This window comes from Coenobita brevimanus, chromosome 93 (assembly GCF_032717465.1).
Source record: "Coenobita brevimanus isolate Jiangsu-jjx chromosome 93, ASM3271746v2, whole genome shotgun sequence".
NCBI lineage: Eukaryota > Metazoa > Arthropoda > Malacostraca > Decapoda > Coenobitidae > Coenobita > Coenobita brevimanus.
This window is the reverse complement of record NC_137046.1, coordinates 50,200,796-50,218,347: the sequence shown is the minus strand read 5'-3', so window position 1 is coordinate 50,218,347 and position 17,552 is coordinate 50,200,796. Positions and strand designations below refer to the sequence as shown.

Here is a 17,552-nt window from a genome sequence, read left to right as displayed (position 1 = left end):
ATATATATATATATATATATATATATATATATATATATATATATATATATATTGTATGTTATTTATGCAGAATATGGCGATGTTTGAAGAATTTGTATAACACAAAATAAGACACTAAGATGCAATAAGCAAAATAAGTCGCCTAGGAAAACGTGTTAAGTAGCTTCCATAAATGATGGGAATACGTGCCCATGTCCAGTCAGGTCAACTTTGGTTCTTTAAAGTCGACTCAGGCTATTTGCAACCAATCAGGTCCATCCACCAGTGATTAGTTCCATTCAGGTTCATCATGTTAACCAGTTTCGGTATATTCAGGTCTTTTCATGTCAGTTTTGAGCAGTTTAGGTCAGATTAGATCTATCTATAGTTGGTTAAAATCATTCATTGTATTCAGCCTTCTTATAAAGGGGGGGAGGAATAACATCGTAGGGGTAGGCGTTCGACTGTAGCCTACCGACATTCACCATGATACAGATTTTGCTGTTCGTTGGTATGGATGAACATCGAAATGATTATTTCGTAAAAAAGTAAATAAAAAAAATATATATATATATAAGAAGCCCCTAAAATCTAACGTGCTCCCGCCAGGGCTCGAACCTGGGACCTTCTGCGTGTAAAGCAGACGTGATAACCACTACACTACGAGAGCGTAGCATGTAAGATTGACTTAACTATTAATATGTCTTTATACCGTGATAATATTGTAGTTTATACTATTCTTAAAGTGTTCTGAAAGACCACATATTCATTTGAACTTAGTAAAAAATGCGTATATCTCTAAACTTTTGTTTACTTTGGTGTTACTTCAGACGATTTTTATAATTCATAAGTATCTGATAAAATGTATGAAGCCAATAGACATTAAGACTGTTATATTATCTTCATTTTTATGAACTATTTGCATTTAAGTTTTGTAGCTATAATTGCCTAAAATGAATGTTGCAAATCAATGTGGCGCATGCGTGGCTGCGTGACGTCACGGAGAGGCACTGAGTCTGTGTCTGACAGCTGCATCGATTGTTGTCTAGCTGGAATGGTCGTGGGGACGTTTCTATAGGCCTTCTTGTGGGCTTCTTTCAGTGAGGAGTTAGATCATACTTAACGTGAGTTAACTGATTGGCGATAGTTTTTCTTGATAACTTATAGAATTGATAATGTTTCTGTGGAAAATAGGAGGGATGTTATGTCACTCCAAATTTGATTTATAATTCCCTTCTCACAGTAGTCAAAGCAGGCCGTCCATGAAGTTGTAGACAAATGATGATAGACTTTTAAGATGTACATGGTCGGGTGCTTAAAGGTACTTGCTGAAGTGACCAGCTTGAAGGGGCTTTTCGCCAAATGACCAACATTCTTTAACTCAGTAATACTCTGTTGTTGAAGGGATTGGTAAAATTTGAGGGGTATCGCCACCGCCGCTTCAACAAATTTGAGGAATATCACCACCTCCATTTCAGCAAAGTGGCAACTAATTATGTATTTGTTTTCATTCTGTTCAATACAGTCAGCCTGGGCCACAGTATCAATATTGCTTTCCTCATGTTTTTTTGGTACCCTTGGCAGTTTTTTAACATGCATGCTCTGTCGTGGGTTAATTGCATTTCAACCAGTAATTAGGTAAAGGTTTTTGATGCACTCTTGCACTGACTGTACTATGGGATTCTGTGACTTTTCTGTTGCAGATACTTTGTTTAACACTGGAAGGGGGGTGATTATCAAACAACCCTATCTATTAGGTCCGTTGCATCAGTGTTAAAATGACACCCTAACTAAACTTAATTGTACAGTACTGCACCTGACTGAACCTAATGTAAATGATCTAGTTTATGTACCATGCGGTGATTTTAACATATGGTAGATGAGATAGCAGATGGAGCTCAAAGCTTGAGAATCTCCCCACCTCCCTATTTACTAAGTACCATTCTAAATGAAGCATTTGTGAATGAAATGTCATGCAGTATACATACTGCTTCAGTCAGACATCATTGTTAGAAATGCTGTACACCAAAATGTCAAACCTTACTAAATGCTGAAGCTGAAATGCAGTAATACTATACACTTCCTTGAAAGTGATGACTGAGGCATCCTATTTGAATGCACTGGAACCAACTTAATGCTACCTAAGTAAGGCATAATTTGACCCATCTGGGGCTTAATTTAGTAGGTACTGTATTTTGTGGCATACAAGATGCTGCTTCATGAAAGATGCTCTCAAATTCTGGAAGGGCAGTTCTGAGAAAAAAGTTTGTCTGGGCCAAAACTGCAGAAAGTTTGCATGATAAGAGTTGTTTTCACCCAAATACACGCTCACCATTCAGAATCTTAATTCAGTTCTGTTCATCAGTCATTGGTTTCTGTACTTTTATATAAGAGAACTGCACAGTAATAAAAAAAATATGGTTAGGGAGGGATGAGATACAGGGATAGAGTGGTGAGGTAAATGAGAGAGGAGTGTGTGAGCTGGGAACGGGACAGTGAAGTGGCATTGGACAGGGCGACGTGGAGATGATTTGTTTGTGGCCACTTCTTATGGGATTGAGGCATCTGGCAGCAGGTAGATACAGATCCTCCCACACAAAGTTCCATAGTGCCATGCCATCTTAACAGTGTTCATTGATTGTCCAGTTTCATTCGTACACTAATTAGAATTAATAATACAGTAATCCCTCGATTATCTGATATAATAGAGCCAAAGTCATGTCCAGGTAATGGGTCTGTCTGGATATTGGAGTTCTCCCCTGGGCCCCCTTCATACATAACCTTACTTTGAAAGCCAGTGTAAAAGGCCACTACTGGTACAGTACATTGTACAGTACAACACTTGTTCCTCTTGTTTAACACTATTCTGTCTGGTCAAGCAGACCTACAAACCACAGCCAAGCGGTTGTCATGGCCAAGTAGACCCATCAACCACAGACAAGCAATCACCTTTGGGTAAATTACCCAGCCAGACAGGGCAGTGCCATTGGGCTATTCGCACCTAGCTGGGTAGAAATGTTCGTGTGACCATATTTTCCACCCAGATGCAAGCATTTTGTTCGGATATTATGAAAAAATGTACAAATAATGGTTTGAACAGCCAGATTACAGTGTCTGGATAATCAAGAAATTACTGTAATATATATCTCGTTATGTAGAGATTCATTCATTCATTCTTTCATCTAATCCTGTGTTGCCTCATGGGAAGTGTAGAAGCCTGGGGCTTGGCAAGTTGGTCCTTAAATTGAATTTGAGTGACCAGTCTCACTCAACCCTGAGTGGCATTACATGAGCAATAAACCCAAACCAGTCCGTGAATATAAACCTGCATTGGCTCAGTCCGATTGGAGCGCCTTAATTACCCACTAAACCACCAGGTGCCATACTTTGGTTATATGGTTACCACCCAGCATAGTAAATGGTTTCCTGGTGTACAGGAAACCATTTGGCATGTAAATATTCTTTTTGTTGAAATGACTTCACAACTACTGTGCACAACTCGAAGTCCGTTCTTTCAATTGCTTTAGAAAATATAAAGGCCATGAAAAGTAGAAATACATTTTTTTAAAGAATATGTAAATCAGTTGCATGTATTTATGGTATACTGTATTAGATTCTTGGATAACACAAACAATACAGAAAATCAAACTACAGTGAAAGTTTACAGCATATTCACCCAAAAACAGTTAACAAGCTTGGATCATGTCCACTTTTTACTCCACACCTCTGATGTTCCGGTATTTTCTCACATCCAGTGTCGACTTACATTCACTATCAGTGGCGTACTGAGGGGAGGGGGAGGGGCCATGTGGCCATGGGCCCCCCTCTTTTGCATATATACGGTATATATATATATATATATATATATATACAATAATCCCCGTATATGCGGACGCCCACTTTCCAAACACCCCACTTACCGGACATTGTGGGCCTGGACCTTCGGAACCCAAAAATGGCAAAAAAAAAAGAGAAAAATCCCCCCCAAATCCTAATTTTTTCCCACCCGTAATTTGAAATTGCAGCGGAACGCCGAACAGCCACTTACACCATGGCCCCTTCACCCTTTCCTTCCTCCCCCCTCCCCTGTCAGGGTTGCCACTTTATATTTTTCATTGCCAAATGTGGGCTAATTTGGTAATGAAAAATTCATTTGGAAATGAATCAGAATAATGTATTATGAAACGAATTTTTCACGTGTATGAGGATACACAGGATGGAGATGGTGGATTGTTTGCTCTCTCTGATTAATCTGCTAGCCTACATAGCATGAAAATAATCAACTTGCTGTTAATTATAAGGAGAGTGATTACATGTATTTCCACTTGTATATATAATTAGTGAAGAATAAATGGAAGCTTTACGAATTTGGTAATGAAGAGTTAAATTTAGTAATGAAAATTGAGGAGTTTGGTAATGTGGCCATTGCGATCTGGCAACTCTGTTTCCCCGTCACCAACACTCCCAACGGTTACTGTCTAACTTCGATCACGAGTAGATGCTTATCGTAGCGGATGCCACACGTGTTCTTTTTTTTGTGAATAATCAGTGAATAAACTGCAATACCTTGTCACTGGACCACATGGGAATTTACAGTGTTGTGCAGTGTTAAGAAATTTGAATTTAGAGTGCAAAGGATTAACTGTGGAGTGCAAATTGGCAGTTGAAACTGGCGTGGTGCATTTAAGAACAACGTGCAGTGTTAAACAATTATAACTCACAGTGCAAAGAATTAAGTGCAGCACAACACTGGATTACTGTACGTACTTCAAGAGCATTTTCACCACTGCCAAAGCCTTGGAGAAGGTGGCCACAGACGTGCTGTAAGTACCCTGGCTGAAGTACAGTCACTTCTAATTCCTCATTCTTTGGTTCCTTTTCATTTATTTCATGCTTTATGCCAACGGCCATGCCACGTTGAGTACACCGCTTCCCGTCCAATCGGCGAAGTTAAGCAACGTTGGGTCTGGTTAGTACGTGGATGGGTGACCGCCTGGGAACACTAGATGCTGTTGGCATCCCTACGTGTCAAGTGGGGTTGGTGGAGGATTAGTGCCTCTCCCTGTAAAACAATTAACTCTAAGCCCTTGACCACCCCGTTTGGGATACATGGCGCCTGGCAGTGGATGGATGGATGGATGCCCATTATTGGTGTGAAAAGGGCCTTAATTAGGTTTAAATAGGTGCTATGCATGTCCAGTAGGGAGTTGTATAGGTGTTTTTCAGAGCCAGGCTAGGTTAGGGTCCATAAGTACAAGTCCAGGAGGCTGGGGCCCACTTTCCGGACGGGACCACTTTCCGGACATGCCTTTGGTTCTGATACATCGGATAATGAAGGGATTACTTATATATATATATATATATATATATATATATATATATGTATATATATATATATATATATATATATATATATATATATATATATATATATATATATATATATATATATATATATATATATATATATATATATATATATATATATATGTGTGTGTGTATATATATATATATATATATATATATATATATATATATATATATATATATATATTTACCGTATATACAGTACCCTCGCATCCAACACGGTAATATTGTCATGCATGGGTCCCGTGTTGGACCAAAAACATGTTGGACGAACAACAGAGCTTATAGGGAAAAATGAATTATGTCAGCAACCCTAGGAAAAGTCACCCTAAATACCTACCATATACCTATACATATATTGGCACTACTGTAATTATAATAAATGGTACTGTGCTATGAATCATAACTAACCTTTTAGGATAGCATTGGTGGGCTTGCTGGGAATGGAAGTTGGTATCCAAGGCTGTAGGTAGTCCTACTGGGTCCCCGGAGGATGGCTGCTGGCGTCACTAGCCGGTAATGGCTGCTGCTTCTCCTCAACCTCCCTCATAAATCCTTCAGAATCACACTCAGAATCACTATCTTTGTCCACAGCCATGGAAGGTCCTGCTTCTGCCTGTCCTAGCACTCTGTAAGCCTTCACTATTGCCAGGATCTTGTCTTGGTTTTTTATTATGGTCCTCACGTTGGCTTCATTCATGTCGTAGGCCTTGGCAATTCCAATTTCTTGACAGTTCTGACTGACATCCGGCAGTTAGGGGTTAACATAAAAAAATATTTGTTAGCAAACAAACAAAATGAATGACATGAGTCTTCAGATCAGGTGACTAGCTCAAACATGATCATCGGTAACATACATAGTTTCTTCATCATCATTAATTATGCACACCCACTAACCTCTTATTACCTTCATAATAATTTTAAAGTGTAAAGCTTGTATATACACACTAAACGAAAAGCAGATCTACAATGTTTTGCAACTGAAGATCATTACGGTACAGCGATGCTGTTCAGCAACAGAGTAGCCAGTTGTTTCTACCCTCTCCTTAGATTTTGAGGTTTCTTTTATATTAATTTGTCTCTTAAAATTATATAATTGTTGAGTACAGGATTTTGCTAGATGGGAAATTCTGGAAGGTTCTCAATAGCTACTTATTGTATTTTTCCTTTACGTGTCAGAGTTGCCAGTTAACCTGCTATTGTCTATCTATCTATCTATCTATTGCCAGATGCCTCAATCCCGTTTGGGGTGGCCACAAACAAATCGCCTCCAAGTCGCCCTGTCCCCCGCCATTTCACTGCCCTGCTCCCAACTCACACCCCCCTCTCTCATATACCTCTCCACCCCATCCCTCCATCTCATCCTCGGCCTCCCCCTCCCTCTTCCCCCCTCCACCTCACTCACATACACTCTCTTCGTCAGTCTTTCACCCTCCATCCTCTCCACATGGCCAAACCACCTCAGTGTGTTCCTCATAACGCTTCCTATCACATCCACATCCACACCACAACGCTCCTTTATATCCTCATTCGTCAGCCTGTCTCTCCACGTGACTCCACAGGCTCCTTTTAAATAACTCATTTCCACTGCTCTCACTCTTGACTTGTGTCCTTCCAACAATGTCCAAGCTTCACTTCCCGTACGTTAGAGTTGGTATCACAATAATGTCATGTAGTAACTTTTTCACTTCCATGCTCACTTCCCTGTTTCTTATCACTGCTTTCAAAGAACCAGCAACCTTTCTTCCCTGCTGTACCCTTTCAAGCACTTCACACTCCAAACCTCCATCCTTACTCATCACACTACCCAAATACTTAAACGTACTCACATTTTCCAATTCCTCACCATCTAACCTTGCTGTACATTCACTAACTTCACCTCTCTCAAAGACCATCACTTTACTCTTCCCTACATTCACCTTTAGGTTCCATTTCTTACACACTCTCTCAAACTCATCCACCAAGCCTTGCAGCTCCCCTTCGTCTTCACTCAACAACACAGTATCATCTGCAAGCAACAGTACAGGGAGTTTCCAAACACTATCCTCTCTCACCAGGGCCACTCCAACTTCCACTACCCTACCTTGTACCTGTTTTGCTATTGTGAGGGGAGTAATTTTGTGAAGTTATATGTTAAATTTTATGCTCTTTTTCTCTGTAATGTTTAATTTATGTGATTGTTAAATTTTTTAATTTTGTCAGTTTGTATGCTAAATAATTTAGAGTGTTATGCAGTGTAAGAAAACTCTGGCACATTTTGGATGTCTCTGATTTGGTAACTGTAGGTGCTAGAGTAAACTAGAAGCTTCAAGAGTAATGCAAGGCAATATAAGGATTGGGAAAGGACTAGAGCAGTCAGTCAGTTCAGTTTGAGTTTAGTTCAGTGTCAGTGCAGTTAGTATTGCTCCGGTACTTGTGAAAACAATGAGGTGAAGTTGGCAAGCATTAAGTGTAATCATTTGGAAAATAAAGACAGCGAACTTAGCAGCCAGTGTTTACTTACCATGCCTGAGCCGATCTTGTTGTTGTACACCATAAGGTTGACCATAAGAACAAAACTGACTGGGCAACGTCCTTCTTATAACTGTAGCCTACTACTGCTGTTGGAGCCTGTGGCAGTGTGGGACAGGGATGTAACAGTGGTTTCAGGAGTGTGGATCATTAGATAAGTGCTGCAAACATGATGCAGAAGGTATACAGACAAGAGGCTAAGCTAGGCAGGAGGCGGCATGTCTGGCAGCAGTCATGAAGCTATTACATGCACAAAATGAAGGACAAAAAGAATTCAAAGAACAATTACAGGCACAAAGTGTACAACTACATGCACAGAATGAAGGACAGAAAGAAATCAAAGAACAATTACAGGCACAAAATGAAGGGCAGAAAAAACTCAAAGAACAATTACAAGCACAAAGTGTACAACTACAGGCCCAAAGTGAAGAGCAGAAAGAGTTCAGGAACAAATCAAAGAACACTTAAGCACAAAGTGAACAGCTAGCAGCATTACAGGAGCAAGAGAGGGAGTTACAACTGGGGATGCAATGACAGCTAGATGCTTTCATGGGGGATATGAAGGAAGAACAACAAGAGTTGAAGGAGGAAGTTTATGCTGAGCTACAACAGCAGAAGTGTGAGGTAAACAGTAATGTGATAGAGAGTAGATAGTATGTAGACGACCATTTGAAACATGTAGACGGCCATTTGAGGATAATTTGTGGGAGAATTGAGGCTGTAGAGAAATGTTGCACTGCTGAGCCTCAGGTTAGTGTAAAGGGAGCATATGAAAAAAATAGACAGTGTATGGTGGATCTTGACAAATCCCAGACATTTAAAGGTAGCATTAAACTCTTGAATAATCAGAATGCAAAAGTTTTAGGCCCCAGTCGAGTGAAATCCATGGCTATAATCGGGGTACAGATAAAAAGAAACCTCGGTAATTTGATGGTAGGGTATCTTAGGAAGCTGACCATGCATAGTTTGAGTTACTTGCTGAACAGAATGGTTGGAGTGATAGGCAGAGGGCAGTGCAGCTTACTGCTAGCCACAAGGGTGCTGCTGTGGAAATTCTGGGCCAGATATCAGTGAAGGAGAGGAGCAGTTATCAATCCCTAGCAGCAGTGCTGGAATGTGGATGTGGGACCATGTACCGTAAAACGCCATAACTTCGGACGGCGTCCAAACTTCGGACATTTCGTAAAAAAATGTAATAATTCAAGTTTATTGGAAGAGAGTGCGATATTTGCAAAAAATAATGATGTGGGTAGGTAAGGTAATCCTCTAAGACTATTATGTATTAATCCTATTAAACTAGCTTGATTATGTGTGGGTGAAAAAAATTCGTGAATCCATTGGAAAAAATAACTGAATTTTCTTACCCTGCAAAACTTTGTTCACACAGAACAAACAGTTTCAATTGTAAAAAAGTGAACAGTACGATTATATGTAGAAAAGTGCTGTAAGTACTGGGAAGTAAACTGTTTCAAAATATATGCATGGATAATCTTGCTATGCCTGCTTTAATGAATACTTCTTTATTTTGCTGAAAAAATTCTTAACTTCGGACAGACAAATTATTTGAGCCAAATAAAGTCCAAACTTCAGACAGACAATAATATTAATGGTAAAGTGATGCTAATTATATAAACAGAAAAACATGGCTAAAACAGCGAAATCTCCTATAAAGAAGAAAAGAGCCTACACAAGTAAAGTGTCCAAAAGTGCCCTGGAAAAGGCTAAAGATGACATAAATAACAAGAACATGAGTGTGCGCAAAGCAGCTGAAAAATATAAATTAAAAAAGAGCACATTACATGATTACCTGATACAAAAACATTGCAAACAAGTGGGACGTAATACTTCATTAAGCCATGATGAAGAGTTACTGGTGTGTCAGAGAATCCTCACATTGGCAGAATGGGGATTCCCACTCGACAATTTGGACTTGAGGATGTTAGTGAAAGCATATTTAGACAAACAAGGGGGTTGTTGTGTCACGATTCAGTAACAATGTACCTGGTGTTAAATGGGCCCATTCCTTCTTCAAGCGCCACAAACAAACCCTTAGTAGACGATTGTCCCAGAATATAAAGACTGACAGAGCCAGAGTGACAAGAGCCATGCTAGCCGAGTTCTACAGTAACCTGAAAAAATCCCTAGAAGGTGTGCCTCCAGAGAACATAATAAATTTTGATGAGACCAATCTTACTGATGATCCAGGTAAAAAGAAAGTCATAGTGAGGCGGGGCACTAAATATCCAGAGAGAATCATGAACTCAACAAAATCCTCAATATCTATTATGTTCTCTGGAACTGCATTTGGTGTGTTACTCCCTCAATATGTGGTGTATAAAGCTATCCATCTTTACGATACATGGACTGAAGGGGGCCCTCCTGGAACACTATACAATAGGTCCCCCAGTGGATGGTTCGACTCGTGTTCATTCGATGACTGGTTCCACAAAATTATCCTCCCCTATGCTAAACGCAAGACAGGTAGATTTGTCATTATAGGAGACAACTTGGCAAGCCATGTATGACCCAGTGTTATTGAGTCATGTGAGAAACATAATATCTCCTTTCTTCTCTTACCACCTAACTCCACGCACTTGACACAACCTCTCGATGTTGCTGTGTTCCGGCCTCTAAAAGTGCACTGGCGTAAGATCCTCGAGAACTTCAAGAAAACTACTGTTGGTAGGCTGAGTGCTTCATTACCTAAAGACTGCTTCCCACCGAACTGGTGGATAAAGTTAAAGGGACCATTGCTGACAACCTACGTAGTGGGTTTAGGAAGTGCGGCATTTGTCCTCTTGATCCACAGAAATCCATCTCAAGACTTCCAGAAGATTCAATCCAAGATACAGCTGATACTGGTACACCAGAACCATCTACCAGTACTGCCTTAGACAGCTCAGTGTTGGAATTGTTGAAGGACATGAGGCATGGAACCAGTCAGTCAAGCTCAAGTCCAGCTATAGCGAAACCAAGGCGAAAGAAAAGGTTGAATGTGTCACCGGGCATGAGTATTACTACAAGGGCACTACAAAATGAAACAGAGAGCCAGCATGAAGAGTGTGAAGTTGAGGATCCACAACCCCAGCCACTGCAGCCACAAGAGGATACAGCAGAGATAGCAGCACAGCCTTCCACTTCCACATCTGCACCCAACCATGAAGCACAAGCATCTCCCCTGACAGTCACCTCTACCCAGATTATTGGGGATAAAGTTGTTCCCTTAGATTGGGTAGTTGTGAGGGTTCCCTTTGATACCAAAGACAGATATAGGCATTATATTGCTATCATTGTGAAGGTAAAACCAGAAATACATGTCAGGTTTCTCAAACACGTTCAGGGTACACCTCACACATTTGTATACCCAATGGTTGATAACAGCAGTGACAGTGTGTGTGTGTGTGTGTGTGTGTGTGTGTGTGTGTGTGTGTCTTTAGAACCTGTAAGAAATGTTCAACATCATATTATGTTATTTCGGTATGCATTTGTTGAGTCAATGAGGTACATACTTGATAATTAAGTGAAGTTTTGTTTAGGAAAATGAGGACAGTTCCTCTTACAGTTTTGGGTATATGCAGTGCATTTTTATTTTATTTTTTCATCTCAAAAAGTTCATGAATAGTTCTTAGTTCTATTTACGGCCAGAATACCTCACTACAATGTGATATGATGCAATTTAATGTGATATGAAATTACGAGCTCCAAAAAGAAGATATTTTGGGATACTTCTCTATATATATGTATAACTCTGGTCACGAGTGCCCAATATTTTTTTTTACATTTTTTAAAAACTTCTCAAGTGTCCGAAGTTTGGCCAGTGTGTCCAGAGATAGATCCCATTAACCATTCTCATGTTTAAAGGGAAAATACATGGATGTCCGAAGTTTGGAAGAGCTGTCCGAAGTTAGAAAATTTGTTCCTAACTTCGGACACTTGAAAATGAAAAAAAAAAAAGCACAAGTTTAGCTTGGCTAATTTTTTTAAATATATGGAGTTAGTAGGTACTCTCCTTGGCTACCACATGACACCAACAGGAATAAAATTGCACCATTCTACAAGGAGTTATTCATTAAAACACATAAAAAATGTCCGAAGTTATGGCGTTTTACGGTACCAGACTGAGGTTTACAGAGCAAGATTCTGGACCTGTGTATGGGTTCAAGGAGAATCCTTCCATCAGCTTGCTCATGACCTGGAGAGTATGGCACACAAGGCGTACCCTTGAGCAGCACCTAACCAGTTGGCTATTCTTCTGAGGGACCAGTTCATCGATGCTCTTGATGGTGCAGAATTGAAAGTGCAAGTGAAGCTGGCAAAACCAAGAAGCATGCAAGAAGCACTAATCAGGGCTCTGGAATTTGAGTCTTATGTCTGTTTCTGTGAGAAGCCAGGACACAAGAAGGTGGATTGTTACATATGGAAGACGGAGCAAGAACGGAATAGTGCAAGGAAACCCATGATTGCAACAGACAGGTGTTGGACGTGCGGTGAGGTGGGACACTCCGGCAATGATTACCCAAATGCAAAGGACGACAAGAAGAAGGCTGCACAAGACAAGAATGATGAGGGTAAATTAGTAAAGGCTGGTGACAAGAGGCAACAACGATCCAGTTTTTCCCAAGAAGCCCCACCACTGAGGAAATGCAAGAGAACCTTGATTGATAGTGTGCGAGAGATGGAAGAACAGATGGCAAGCAGTGTAGTAGGAATGGGAATCTTGGCAAGAAATGCTGCCGTACTGTTGTGACAAGGCCAGTGTTGGCTGAAGAGGATGCAGATGGGGGATGCAGATTTACAACCAGTGCTAGAGTGGCTGCAGCGGAGTACAGTGCAGCCATCTTGGGAAGAGGTTTCCAGATTCAGCCCTGCAACTGAGAGGTACTGGAATCAGTGGAACCTTCTTCATTTGAACAACAGACTACTGGAGCAACAGTGGGAGACACCTGATGGCCTCAGCAAGTATTGGCATCCGGTGGTTCTGAAGAAAATGAGATCTGAAATCATGGATATGTCTCATAACCAGATCATTAATGCACACCTGGAAGTGAAGAAAACTCTAAGTAGTTTGTGATAGAGGTTCAACTGGACTGACATGCGTCAGGATGTTGAAGTGTTGTGTCGGGCCTGTGATGTATGTTGTGCCAAGAAGAAACCCAAGAAACATGGTTGCGACCCTCTCCAGCTGTATCAAGCGGGTGCACCGATGGAAAGAGTCGCAGTGGAGATTGATGGACCTTTACCACTCACTGAAAGAGGAAACTGGTATATATGTGTCGCCATGGACTGCTTCACAAAGTGGCCAGAAGCCTGTGTCATCCCCGATCAAGAGACTGCGACTGTTGCTCAGGTGTTGATTGACCAGTTCTTTTATTGTTTTGGGGTGCTACTGGGTAGAAACTTCGAGTCTGCTGTGTTCTGTGAGTGCTTCAAGTTACTGGGGATCAAGGAGACCAGGATGACCCCACTAAGGCCACAGTCAGATAGGATGGTGGAGAAATTCAACTGGACTCTGGGACAAGAACTGGCCAAGTACTGCATAGAGGGTCAAACGGAATGGGACCAGAAATTACCTGCGTTGCTGATGGCATATCAGCTACACCCCTGCAAAACTGATGCTGGGCCACGAGTTACGTTTACCCAAAAACCTGTTTTCAGGAAAGGCTGGCTGAGGTACATCATCAAGTGGGAGAACCCATAAGTTTTCAGGAGAGGTGGTGAAGTGCAAGTATGATGCCAAGGCAAGTGAGCTGAGCTTCAAGGGTGTTGACAGAGTTTGGTTATACAATCCTCAGCAGAAGAAGGGACAGGCACCAAAGCTGGAGAGCCTGTGGGCTGGGCGTTACACTGTGTTGGACCGCCTGTCAGACATAACATACCGGATTCGGGGAGACAGGAAATCTTGCCTTGGGTGGTACACGTGAATTGTCTGTAGCAGTACCATGGGCCAGGTTAGTACAGCTGGGATGTCTCCGAGGAATTGTGCTCTCCCGCAGCTGAGGGTGTTGAGGAGGACCAAGGAGCTGAAGTACAAGAAGATGGTGACAGTTTCCCAAGAGAGGAAGTACGTCAGGAAGAGGACCAAGACATTCCAAGAGGGGACTGGGTGGAGGAGCAGAGACATCGTCAGAAGCAGCATAGAAGACCTGATAAGTTGGAGGATTATTTTGTGTATAGTTATATGTTTAGTTTGGATTCGTTTTCGTTTTCGTTTTCGTTTTTAAAGGCTCCAACATGCTTGCATGTGTCGGCCTTGGTCACCTAATGGCGGCTCTCCATGCTGCACGATCCATTGCAGCCTCCCTGTTCAGTCCCTTAACCCTAAGGTCACACTTAATGACCTCGTCCCATGTCTTTCTCGGTCTACCCCTCATAACCCCACCCCCAATATTAACACTTCTCACCTTCCTCACCCAACTATCATCCCCCATCCTCTCCACATGTCCAAACCACCTCAATCTACCTCTCCTCATCACAACACCAATACACTCCAGTCCCATCCTACCTCTCAACTCTTCCATTGTAAACCCAGCCCCTCCAGGCCTTGGACGCAGGGACGCACTGCACATCCACCTAATCATTGTCATTTCTGTACGTCTGAGCCGGCGAATGTCTTCCTCCTTCACTGCCCAGGTCTCACTGCCATACAGCATTACACTCCTAACACACGCTGCATACAAAGACCCCTTAGCACGTAGGGAGAGCCCCCTCAATGTCAGGAGAGGCAAGAGCTCCCTGAACTTCTTCCAACCACTTCTCACCCTAGCCACAGAGCTAGCTCCAGCCCCACCTCCAGCACACAACATGTCTCCTAAATAACAAAACTCTTCCACACACTAAAGAGATTCACCAGCAAGTTCAATTCTTTCACGTCTGACGATCTCCACCTGCTCACCCCGGCACGCCGTACACATAAAATCAGCATTATCTCGCAGTCTACCTCTGATACCACTACATCTCTTATGCACCCATTTATCACACACACCGCACAAGATGGAATTACTTCCCACGCCCTTGTGGCAAACTGCACATGGCCACTCTCCCTCGTCTTTGACAGTACCGCCACCAACCCTAGATATCATCACTTTTGTTTTATCTGCATTTACCCTTAAACCCTTTTGCCCCATACCATCTCTCCACTTCCTAAACCTTTCCTCCGCCTCCCTTTCATTCTCTGCAATCAACACCAAATCATCAGCATACAACAACTCCCACGGGAGTCCATTTCTAAAGTCACGTGAAAGGGCTTCAAGTACCATGATAAACAACATGGGACTCAAGACTGACCCCTGATGCACACCAACATTCACGGAAAACTCATCACTCAAATCTCCATTCACTCTCACCTGGGTGTGAGCACCCACATACATGGCCATAACCACCCTAACCAGCCACTCCTCCAAGCCAAGCTTTCTCATTGCCCACTTCACCACCTCTCTAGGGACTCTGTCAAAGGCCTTTTCCAAATCAACAAAAACAAAATAAAGATCCCTTCTCCTACCAATATATTTTTCCTGAAGCTGTCGAACAATGAATATGGCATCAGTGGTCCCCCTACCTGGCATAAACCCAAACTGCATCTCATCAATATTCACTCTTTCTCTAATCATACCTTCTAAAACTCTCTCCATTACCTTCATTATCTGATCTAAAAGCTTTATACCTCTATAATTCCCTCTTTCCAGGGCATCACCCTTCCCTTTATACACATTTACAATTACACTCTTCAGCCAATCATCTGGGACAACACACTCATAAATAATCCTATTTATCAGGTCAGTGACTAAACTCACCCCTATATCGCCTGAGGCCTTCAACATTTCGGCAGTCAACCCAGACACACCTGCTGCCTTCCCCACCCTCATCCTGCCTATTGCCTCACTCACAGTAGCAGTATCAATCAAAGGCCAAGGGCCAGACACTGGATCTGCTGGCTCCAAACCTTCCCTGTCCCAGTCAAACTCCTCATTCAACAACCGGTTATAATGCTCTCTCCATGCATCTTTAATATCCTCACTGTTCACCACTACCCTTCCTTCATCATTCTTCACACACTGCTCACCTATGATATCCCGATTATCCCTCTTCACCTGACCTGCCACCCTAAATATATTTTTCCTTTCCCCATGATTGAGGTTATCAAGTAATTGTCTCTGTGACTCAGACTTTGCCCTGTATACCTCTCTCCTAGCCCTACGCTTGGCAGCCAGATATTCCTCTTTGCTACCACCCTTCTTCCATTCCTGGAAAAGCCTTCTTTTCTCCTTAATTGCAGCTTCTACACCCTCATCCCACCACCAAGTTACTTTATGTCTTGGTGGTCCTCTTGTCCAGCCGCATGTTACATTAGTAACTCTCAAGAAATTGTTCTTGAGGGCTCTGTACTGTTCATTAACGCCTCTGTCTACAGCTCCCTGTTCAGCCACCACTCTCCTCAACTCGCTATAGAAGGCATCCCTTACTACTTGGTTTTTCAGCTTCCATATTTTCCTCCTAGGTACATAAGTCCTCTTTTTCATCATTTGTTCTTTAAGCACCATATCACAAATCAATAGTTTGTGCTGCTGCACACACTCCTCACTTCCTATAACTTTAACATCCCTCACTAACCTCCTATCGGCCCTCCTAACCAGAAAATAATCTATCTGACTGCTATTTCCCCCAGACTCATACGTAATTAACCTACTGTCTCTTTTCCTAAAATATGTGTTGCACACAATCATGTCCGTTGCCTCCCCAAACTCGAGTATCCTTTCCCCTTCTGCATTCCTTAGACCATATGCACATCCCCCATGCACTCCTTCATAACCTTGGGCTGCTTCACCTACATGACCATTTAAGTCCCCTCCCAAAATCACTATCTCATCTTCCCGCATACCACCCACTACACGTATTAAATCATCCCAAAATCTATCTTTCTCTGATTCATCCAATCCTGCCTGTGGAGCATATGCCGATATAATCACAGCTATCTTTCTTCCCAACAGAATTTTCACAACCAATATCCTATCGCTTACTCTCAAAACATTCATAACATATTCCACCCATTTCTCCGCAACCATCACACCAACACCTCCATATCCGTCTGTCCTCCCCTGCCAAAACAACTTATAGCAACAGTCCTTCCCAACAATCTTTCTGGCTGATCCACCCCTGTACCGGACTTCCTGCAAACACGCCACGTCCACCCACCTCCTACTGAATGCCTCAACGACTTCCCCTGCTCTTCCCCTCAAACTTCCCACATTCCATGAACCCACCCTCATCCCCATGGGTGATTTACTGTCCTCAGGCTTGCTTTGAAACCTTTTTTGTTTTGTCATCTTCAGTATTAATAAATGGGGACAGACACAGCACAGGTCCCACTCACCGCACAATCCCAGGTCCAGGCAATGGATCTGGGACCCCTAGCCCACCAGCTTACCAGTGGCTGTGGTAGTGGCCTCGGGGCACCCTGCCAGGACAGCTGCAGGGACACCCTCCAAGCGCGTCTTGGCACTGCAACTATCCCGCCATTATACACCCACTGATAGGGCAGCCTCCTGGGACGCTACTCCCAGGTTCGGGCCCCTCTCTATTGGGCGGAAGCGGCAGCCTGGGAACCGCAATGCCCTGTACCCTCTAGCACAGGCCCGAGCCCCATCTCGCCCTGGACCCATGATCTATGCCGGCGGAACCCCCGCCACGCCTCCCCCCAG

General features: G+C 42.5%; 1 protein-coding gene and 2 non-coding genes across 3 annotated transcripts in view; 2 read left to right on the top strand and 1 right to left on the bottom strand.

Moving 5' to 3' along the window:
• Nucleotides 1–576: 576 nt before the first annotated feature.
• TRNAV-UAC (transfer RNA valine (anticodon UAC)) lies at nucleotides 577–649 on the bottom strand. Its single transcript has one exon. It is a non-coding gene; the product is annotated as a tRNA-Val (tRNA).
• Nucleotides 650–989: 340 nt separating this feature from the next.
• LOC145412588 (V-type proton ATPase 116 kDa subunit a 1-like) overlaps nucleotides 990–17,552 on the top strand; it is a 105,044-nt gene continuing 88,481 nt past the window's right edge. The window contains exon 1 of the mRNA XM_080282495.1: nucleotides 990–1,103. The gene's annotated coding sequence lies outside the window, so the exon portion shown is untranslated. The remainder of the gene's footprint in view (nucleotides 1,104–17,552) is intronic.
• LOC145412728 (5S ribosomal RNA) lies at nucleotides 4,879–4,997 on the top strand. Its single transcript, XR_013899639.1, has one exon. It is a non-coding gene; the product is annotated as a 5S ribosomal RNA (ribosomal RNA).